Source organism: Carlito syrichta, unplaced genomic scaffold, assembly GCF_000164805.1.
Source record: "Carlito syrichta isolate Samal-C Ts95f unplaced genomic scaffold, Tarsius_syrichta-2.0.1 Scaffold303604, whole genome shotgun sequence".
NCBI lineage: Eukaryota > Metazoa > Chordata > Mammalia > Primates > Tarsiidae > Carlito > Carlito syrichta.
Genome location: NW_007247700.1, coordinates 975,080 through 983,774, shown reverse-complemented (window position 1 = coordinate 983,774; position 8,695 = coordinate 975,080). Strand labels below are relative to the sequence as shown.

The following is an 8,695-nucleotide window of genomic DNA, read 5'->3' as shown; positions in this document are numbered from 1 at the left end:
GAGCCCAGCAGGCGAGGCTGCAGTGGCCGGCCACTGCACTCCAGTCTGGGCGACCGAGTGAGACTCCAACTCAAAAAAAAACAAATGAATTCAATAAGAAGAATACAGATTAGTTGTATAATTTTTTTTTTTTTTATTGGAGTCTCACTCCGCCACCCAGACTGGAGTGCAGTGACACACTCACGGCCACCGCAGCGTCAACTTGCTGGACTCAGACAATTCTTCCACCTCAGCCTTCCAAGTAGCTGGGATTACAGGCACACGCTACCACGCCCAGCTAATTTTTTAATTGTTATTGTAGAGATGAGGTCTCGTCAAGTTGCCCAGGCTGTTCTCAAACCCGTGGGCTCAGGCAGTCCCTTCACCTAGGCCTCCCAAAGTGCTGGGATTATGGCATTGAGCCACTGTGCCCGGCCTGTATGATTTTTTTTTTTTTAATTATCTGATCCTGAAGGAGTTGGATAACAAGAAAATGAAAGTTTCGGGAAATTTCTAAAGCTGGGAGAGAATCTCATGTGTTGTCAATGCAGTACCTGTGATCCTGGCGGGAGGCAGGGAGATGGCCTTGCCTTCCTAAGAATGTCATTTGGCACAGACAGTCCCGTGAGTGCTGCTGCCACCTGGTGCCCACCTCCACTTCCAAGCGGGCACAAGTCAGTCATGCCACAGGCCACTTCTGCCCCCTACTGCCAGATGACAGACTCCCAGGACTCTCACCCACAGATAAGGTCAAAGAAACCGGCCCAGGGACAAGCATTTTTCTGATTGTCCCCTTCTGCCAGCCAGCACGGCTATTCCTGAGGAACTCGGCTATTTTCAACTCTCTTTGCTTTGATTCCCTATGGGCCCCGAAAGAAAATATGATGTCTGTAGGTGAAACTTCATTCAGTTGATTCTTTCCCTTATCAACAGGAAAACTACTACAGAGTGAGGGTCAAGCCGGGAGCGGTGGTTCACACCTATAATCCCAGCACTTTGGGAGGCAGAGGTGAGAGGACTGCCTGAACCCAAGGGTTCAAGACCAGCCTGGGCAGCTTGGTGAGACCTCATCTCTATAATAAATCAAAAAATTAGTGGGTGTGGTGGCACACGTCTGTGGTTCCAGCTACTTGGAAGCCTGAGGTGGAAGGATCGCTTGAGCCCAGCAGGTCGAGGCTGCAGTGGCCGTGAGTGTGCCACTGCACTCCAACCTGGATGACAGAGTGAGACTCGAAAAAAAAAAAAAGGAAAAAAACAGAGTGAGGGTCTTCTCTATGGAGAAAGAAGCATCTAGAACCCCCCAGAAAATCTTCTATTTCCAAGGAGGACGGTGAGGAGCAGAGAAAGACATCAACACTTCTTCCAGCCCACCCCACTGCCAGAGGGATTCAGGTCACACTGGTGTCTCTCTTCTCTTTTCCCTTTCTCTTAATCTCTCACTGCCCTTCTCTCCAGGTCTCATTTTCTCTCTCCTTCCCTCTCTTTCTTCTCTCCTACTAAACTTCATATGTACCAAATTATTCAAAGCAATTCTCTGGGTCTCCTTTTCTAGACTCAAGGAAATGCCAACCTCTTAGTCTGGATGCCACTTGGTCATCTCCCAAAGCTAAGCAATTGTTTTTGCTGAGCAACTGGAAAGGAAGATGGTTTAGTGTTGCACGCTACTGCTATCATTCCTGGATGGAGGGGGAAAGAGGTTGCTCTTGCCTGCAAGCTTGGTCCGCTGGCCCTCCAATGTCCCCATCACAGAGCACTTGCCAAGCAACTATTGTGATCCTCTGATGTGACAACCGCCTTTTAATGCTGGGAGGGCGTGAGGGATTTCAGGGGTGGGAGAAGCCACATGCCCCTGTTCACACAGGCCCCGCTGGAAACCCAAAACCCTGCAGCTTGGGTCTCAGAACCACCCTTGGTCTTCAGATTGAGAATTACCAATGACCACCAGGTGACCCTGAGTACATTCTGTCCTGAGCAGCACTTCTAGGCCACTGCCTTAGGTGGCATCTACCTAGAGGGGGGTGTTGAGGGTTACCTTGATGCCTCCGAAGAGGCTTTCATCCACCTCGGAGCTCACAGCTTTGGTCCGATAGTGAGTCCTGTTCCTTGACCTGTTGGAAGTGGTGGAAGTAGAGCTCAGGATGCGAGTTGGGCTTAGCGGCTGCGGGAAGAGGCAGAAAGTTTGGGAGGTCAGTGCTGAGTGGATCCAGACCCTGGGCAGTCAACACTCCTCCAGCCCGTGCTGCAGAGAAGAGGTGGGCATGTGTAACAATCACTTAAGGACAGCGCCCTCGTAAACCCTGGGGAGAGGTCAGTCAGCAGGCACAAATTCAGAATTAGGTAGGCGGGGGCCGGGCTCAGTGGTTCGGTCTGTAATCCCAGCACTTTGGGAGGCCGACGTAGGTGGGTGGCCTGAGCCCATGGGTTCAAGACCAGTCCGGGCAACTTGGCGAGACCTCGTCTCTACAATAAATTAAAAAATTAGCTGGGCATGGTAGGGCTTGTCTGTAGTTCCGGCTACTTGGAAGGCTGAGGCGGAAGGATTGCCGGAGCCCAGCAGGTCAATACTGGGGTGGCCATGAGCTTGCCACTGCACTCCAACCTGGGCGACAGAGTGAGACTCCAACTCAAATAAACAAACAAAAAAAGAATTAGGTAGGAGGAATACGTTCTGTGTTCACCTGCACAGAAGTGTGACGACAGTTAACACTAACACATTGTATATTTCAAAACAGATGAGAGGATTTTGAATGTTCTCACCACAAATAAATGATAAATGTTTGAGGTGATTTGGTCATCACATGATGTATACATGTATCTAAATATCACACTGTACTCCATACATATGCACAATGATTATGTGTCAGTTAAAAACAAAATAAAGCTTTGAAAAGGGGGAGTCGTTTCTGTAGTCCCTGAAACTGAAGAATGCCAAGCCAGACACAGTATCAAAGGAAGGAGGAAGGAAGCCGGGATGGTAGAAGCAACCGTTTCTCCTCATTGCCTGCCTGGCTTGTCTCCTGCAAGCATGACCCCTTAAAGGCGATTGGGTTTGTCCCCCCCTGCCCCCAGAGGTGTATAGTGTCCTCTCTGCCTGGACCATAAGCCCAAGCACAAGACAACACTACTATTTTGACCTGCTTCACGACTCTGCAATCTCACAAGCTTATGGTGGAGACCACGGGAAAGAAAGGCCGGAAAAGCACCTCACCCACTGCTGGCTGAAGCCTAAGATGCTTTAGGCAGTGGATGAATGGTGAGTGATTACCAGCTATAATCAGGCAGACAGCTCATAACACCCACTACGAGGCTCTGTCTCTCCCAGGACCCAGGACCCCTTCAGTGTGCGTGAGCCATTTTCAACCCACAACTACCCCCGTTGTGGCAATCCCCATCGAGTGAGTTGTGGGAGGCAGGGCTCATCTCCAGCTACAGAGGCTGAAAACACCAGATATTTGCCGTCCCATCCTGGCCAAGGGACCTAGGCTTAGCCAGCGTGATCACCTGAGCTGACGAAGACTGGGGAGCTAGTGATGCAAGAAGCAGAACAAGAAAAACTTTCTGACCAAGGCGGTAGTGGCAGCCAGGATACCCGCAGAGCACCCTATGTGCAGAGCTGGCAGTGCTGGGGTGCAGCAGTGCATCCAGGGTGCTTGCCAGGCCAGTCCTAGGCTGTGATTTTGGCCTTGGTTCAGATGGAAGAGCTTCCTTTTGATCCTGGTTTCCCAGCATTGGAGCCGAGTCTGTGAGTGCCCCAAAGCCCTTCTAACACGTTCCCTTCCACTTAGAGCTCCAGCTCTGTTGTGTATAACCAAGAACCCTGACTGATACAGCCTCCATTCCCAAAGGTCAGGCCTACCTCAGCTCAGCCCAAGAACAGACATCTTTCTCCAGGAGGCAGCGTTGGCAAGGACGACTGGACGACTCCAGGCTTATGCTACAGCTGATTCAGGCCTCTCTCCAGAGAAGCCTACCCCCCACATCTCTCCAAGCTGTGTTACCTTGGGGGAACAGCCAGACACATTGGGTCTCCCCACGTCTGCGAGTCAGCAGCCATCAAGGAGACAGAGTAGACAGAGAAGTGGACCATGCATTCCAGGTCACTAAACACTGGACAGTATATGGAAAGCTCTCTCCGATCTGCCATTACCAGCCAGACACCCCAGCACCTGTCCCACCTGGATTAGCTTTTCACACTCAATTGGGCAATTATTCTCCAGCTGGCTCTGGGCTGTACACAGAGCACTGCAGTGTGTACCCTTCCCTCACTGCCTGGTACGGGGAGTCTCTGAGGAGTCCCCATCTACCTCCTCAGCCAGCCCCAATACAGCAGAGCAGAAAAGCCAGGATTTATTACAAGGTAAATATAGCAGCCCCAAGGTTGCCTAATGACAGCCTCCGAAGGGCCGTTATCTGGTGAGTGGTGAAACTGCCCCCCTTTCCACCAAGAATAGAACAAGAGGAAGTGAGTGGAACCTGCAGTGGGTGGGATTGAGCCAAGCACTGGGAATAACCGGAACAGACAGACAGCTTGTGATCGTGAGTTCTGTACGTAACAAGGGAAAGATGCAGTGCCTGGCACGTAGTAGAAACGCAGTATGCGACTGATGAGGAACAAATGAATGAAACTGAGTGAGATGACCTCTCAAGGACTGCAGGCCAGACGGAGACAGATGCCTTTGGGGAGATGCCTGCCTGACTCCAAGTCACTCCACCACTCCACATTTTCCAGATCACGTTTGTGGTCGGTACTGTGGATAATAACGCATGTGAAGGGCCCTGGAGTGCAAGAGGAAAGTATTATTGTTGTTTTGCATTTGTTTTCCTGTTCCTTTCCAAGGACTCCCGCAGGCTTTCCCTTGCGCGGGTGGCCCCCCGCCTGCAGGTTCCTCCAGGGTCCGCATCTTCTCCATCCTACGCCCTTGGTGCCCAGGTCAAGAGGAAGTCACAGCCAGGAATACTCGACTGTCTGAGCCTAGAAGTCAGAACCGAGGAAGGAAAACAGACGACTACAGAAAAGTGGCCACTGGACAGGACAGAGGGAAGCTCTGAGCTCTAGGGTCGGGTGGCTGAGAAAACCTCATTTGGGAAATGCTGACTTTGAAGCCACAAGCCTCACACCAGGGTTATAATAAAAAGTTTTGCCAAGAGTAATAAGAAGGACTAGGGACTAGAAAAAATGAAGATCCTCGCATAGATGGAAAATTGGGTCCCAGTAGGCCACAGACAGTAGCCAAGAGGTTCTTTTGGGAGGTGAAGAGCTGGATTTATTTTTTGCATGACCAAATAAGCATTGCCAAGAAGCTAGGTGGGGCCAGAGAGAAGCACCTGGTCCCACCGTGGGAGGCAGCTCTGGAAGGGAAGGCAGCTTCTGAGTTCCTAGGAGCTGAGAAGGCAAGGGGATAGGGAAAATGAGGACTAGGAGCAGAAAAGATGCCGGCTCTGCTTGGGTATCTTCATCTTGCTGTCCCAGCTGACGTTCCCTCTCATCATAAGCCATCCGACCCCAGGAGCACATGAATTCAGCCACGGTTAGGGGCTCTGTGAGAGACTGATGCAGAAAGATTAGCTGGCCAGGCAAGTGATGACTTTGACTTGCAGTCATCGATATAGGACAACCTCCATAGCATGTTAAGTTTTAAAGAAAACAGAGGGCCAGGCACGGTGGCTTATGCCTGTAATCCCAGTACTTTGAGAGGCCGAGACAGGAGGACTGTTTGAACCCAAGTGTTTAAGACCAGCCTGGGCAACACAGCAAGATCCCCCTCTCTACAAAAAATAAAATAAAATAAATCATCAGACATGGTGGTGCACCTGTAGTCCCAGCTATGCAGGAGGCCAAGGCGAGAGGATTGCCTGAGCCCTGGAGGTGGAGCCTTGCAATGAGCTATGATTGGGCTACTGCACTCCAGCCTGGGCTTCAGAGGATACTCCAACTCAATATTTTAAAAAAGGAAAGAAAAAAAGAAAACAGAGGGTATAAGAAACATGTAAATATCAGCCAGGTGTGGTGGTTCACACCTGTAATCCCAGCACTTTGGGAAGCTAAGGTGAGAGGATTGCCTGAGCCAACGGGTTCAAGACCAGCTTGAGCAACTTGGTGAGACCTTTTCTTTACAACAAATCAAAAAAAAAAAAAATTAGCCATATATGGTGGTGCATACCTGTAGTTCCAGCTACTTGGAAAGCTGAACCAGAAGGATCACCTGAGCCCAGCAGGTCAAGCGAGACTGAGGTGGCCATGGGTGTGCCACTGCACTCCAGCCTGGGTGACAGTGAGACTCTGACTCAAAAAACAAACAAAAAAAGAAACATGTAAATATATTTAAAATTTTGTATGAAGGGTATGCTATGCACCCAGAATGCATTACTGAAAGCATGTTCAACAGCATTTCAGGTGAGTTATACTGTCTTAAGGTGTTTCTTGTATCAAATAATTTTCTGCAGTGAGTAGGTAACTATTTTTCTGACCAGAAATAATACAAAAACATAGTATAACTATTTTTATTTGAAAACAAAGTGTAACAGTGTGCCCGGTGCCCCAACTCTGAAGGCAAGAGAGTGCAGCCTTCAAAAACCACAGCATTGTATATCCAGGATTCGGGATGTTTGGCTCAAATCCCACAAGATAAAGCTGGAATGGAGCTAGAATGGGTCGGCTGGGAGTTTTCCTGACGTAACCGCAACACCTAGCAGCTAAACAAAACATGTCCTTTCCTAGATGTCCTCTCCATCCTGGGATCTGGTTCCTCTTTTGCATATAACATCACCACAGGCTGGCAAACACAGGTTTCAAACACTTGGCCTGGCTCTTCTTTCCTTCTGTAGACTTTGGTTAGTAAGAAAGAGGGATTCTGCCAGACACAGTGGCTCACGCCTGTAATCCCAACACTTCAAAGGCAGAGGCAAGAGGATTGTCTGAGTCCACGGGTTCGAGACCAACCCGGACAACATGGCAAGGCCTCATTTCTACAATAAATCAAAAAATCAGCTGGGCATGGTGGTGCATGCCTGTGGTTCCAGCTACTTGGAAGGCTGAGGTAGAAGGATCACCTGAGCCCAGCAGGTCTTGACTGCGGTGGCCATGAGCATGCCACTACACTCCAGCCTGGGCAACAGAGTGAGACTCGGACTCAAAAAGAAAAAAAAAAAAGAAGCTAGTGAGTTTTAGCTGGGTGTGGTAGCGCGTGCCTGTAGTTCTAGCTACTTGGAAAGTTGAGGCGGAAGGATCACCTGAGCCCAGCAGGTCAAGACTGCGGTGGCTGGGAGCATGCCACTTCTCTCCAGTCTGGGTGACAGAGTGAGACTCCGACACAAAAACAAAAAACTAGTGAGTAGCACCATACACTCATGCACACACACCTGGCCTGCCAGAAATCACTCACTCAGACCCACTGCTTCTCACAAGTGTCCCTATGCCCAACCCTGTCCCAGGGATTTCAGAAGAGCTCCCTCAGCACACTGTGTCCTGGGGTGGGGAATCCCATCTGGGTGCTCTGCAACCCTGCAAGTTTAGCCCGGTTCAACTAGCTGCTCAGTGAGAGCTTGGAAATAGGACACTTTGAACACAGGAGAAAAGGTGGACTAACACTTGCTGTGTGCCCTCAGACACCAGGCATACACCACTGCGTATAGAAAAAGCTGTGGAGAGGTAAGACATGGAATCAAGCAAAAGGTAGACACGAAAGGGGACCCCCACTGCCACACTGCAGGGAGTCCTCCAAAGCTGGTAACTGCTCTCTGCTGGAGGCTTATTTATGTAATAACTTTAAAAATTAACTTTTATTTATTTATTTATTTTTGTAGAAACAAGCTCTTGCTATGTTGCCCACGCTGGTCTCAAACTCCTGGGTTCAAGTGATCCTCCTGCCTCGGCCAAATTGCTGGGATTACAGACATGAGCCACCACCACATCCAGTCTTATGTAATAATTAACAAAGCTCTTCTGAAGTCCACCAAACCCCAGAAAAGCCGCGCAGCCTCTGGGCCTGAGGTGTGTCCACAAGCACACCCAAGTAGCCAACTATGCCACCTGGCGTGACCCAGACATCCTAAGGCCAGTTCCAATGACCCAAGGCTCCAACACCCCTCCTCCTCCCTCTTCCTCCCCTCAGAGGCCAACACACTCAAGCCCAGTTGAGGAGGGTTCCTCAGCTTCTCACCGGCTTTGTCAACCTTCTCAAACTTCATGACTCTTATAAGCCTCCCATCCCAGGGAACCCCAGGCCTACCACACCTAATCTCTCTTCCAGGCTTGCAAACTTGGGACCCTCCTCATTCATTCATTCATTCATTCATGGGCAAATGTGTATTGAGTACCTGCTGAGGGACCCAGAGCCCCACTAACGGAAGAGAAAACTAAGGCTCAGGGTCAGTGGGTAACACCAATGGTCACCCTGCTAGTTAAGTACTATGACCCACTATCTGGTCTCCATCCCACATCCCACAATCCCCAGCCATGGAGGTCCCAACCTAAAGGCATGGGGGAGAGGGCTGGGACATCACTCTCCCCGCATCTCCCTCACTCAGCACCACTCCACGTTTCCATTCCCCACGGACTCCACCCCGATGTCTCTTTTGAACCCCCTCAGGACTTCCCTGGCTGCTTCTAGGGGTCTCCTTGCTACTCCGGGCCTTCCTGACGCCCCAGGCCCAGCTCCGTCCTCCCCCAGTCCCCACTTTCCCCGCCTAGAATCCCCACCCAATTCCGGACACAAGT

The 8,695-nt window shown here is 50.3% G+C and overlaps 1 protein-coding gene across 1 annotated transcript in view; it reads right to left on the bottom strand.

The window, feature by feature from the left end:
* CFAP45 (cilia and flagella associated protein 45) overlaps positions 1–8,695 on the bottom strand; it is a 54,364-nt gene that overhangs the window by 19,900 nt on the left and 25,769 nt on the right. The window contains exon 2 of the mRNA XM_021712689.1: positions 2,012–2,137. The gene's annotated coding sequence lies outside the window, so the exon portion shown is untranslated. The remainder of the gene's footprint in view (positions 1–2,011; positions 2,138–8,695) is intronic.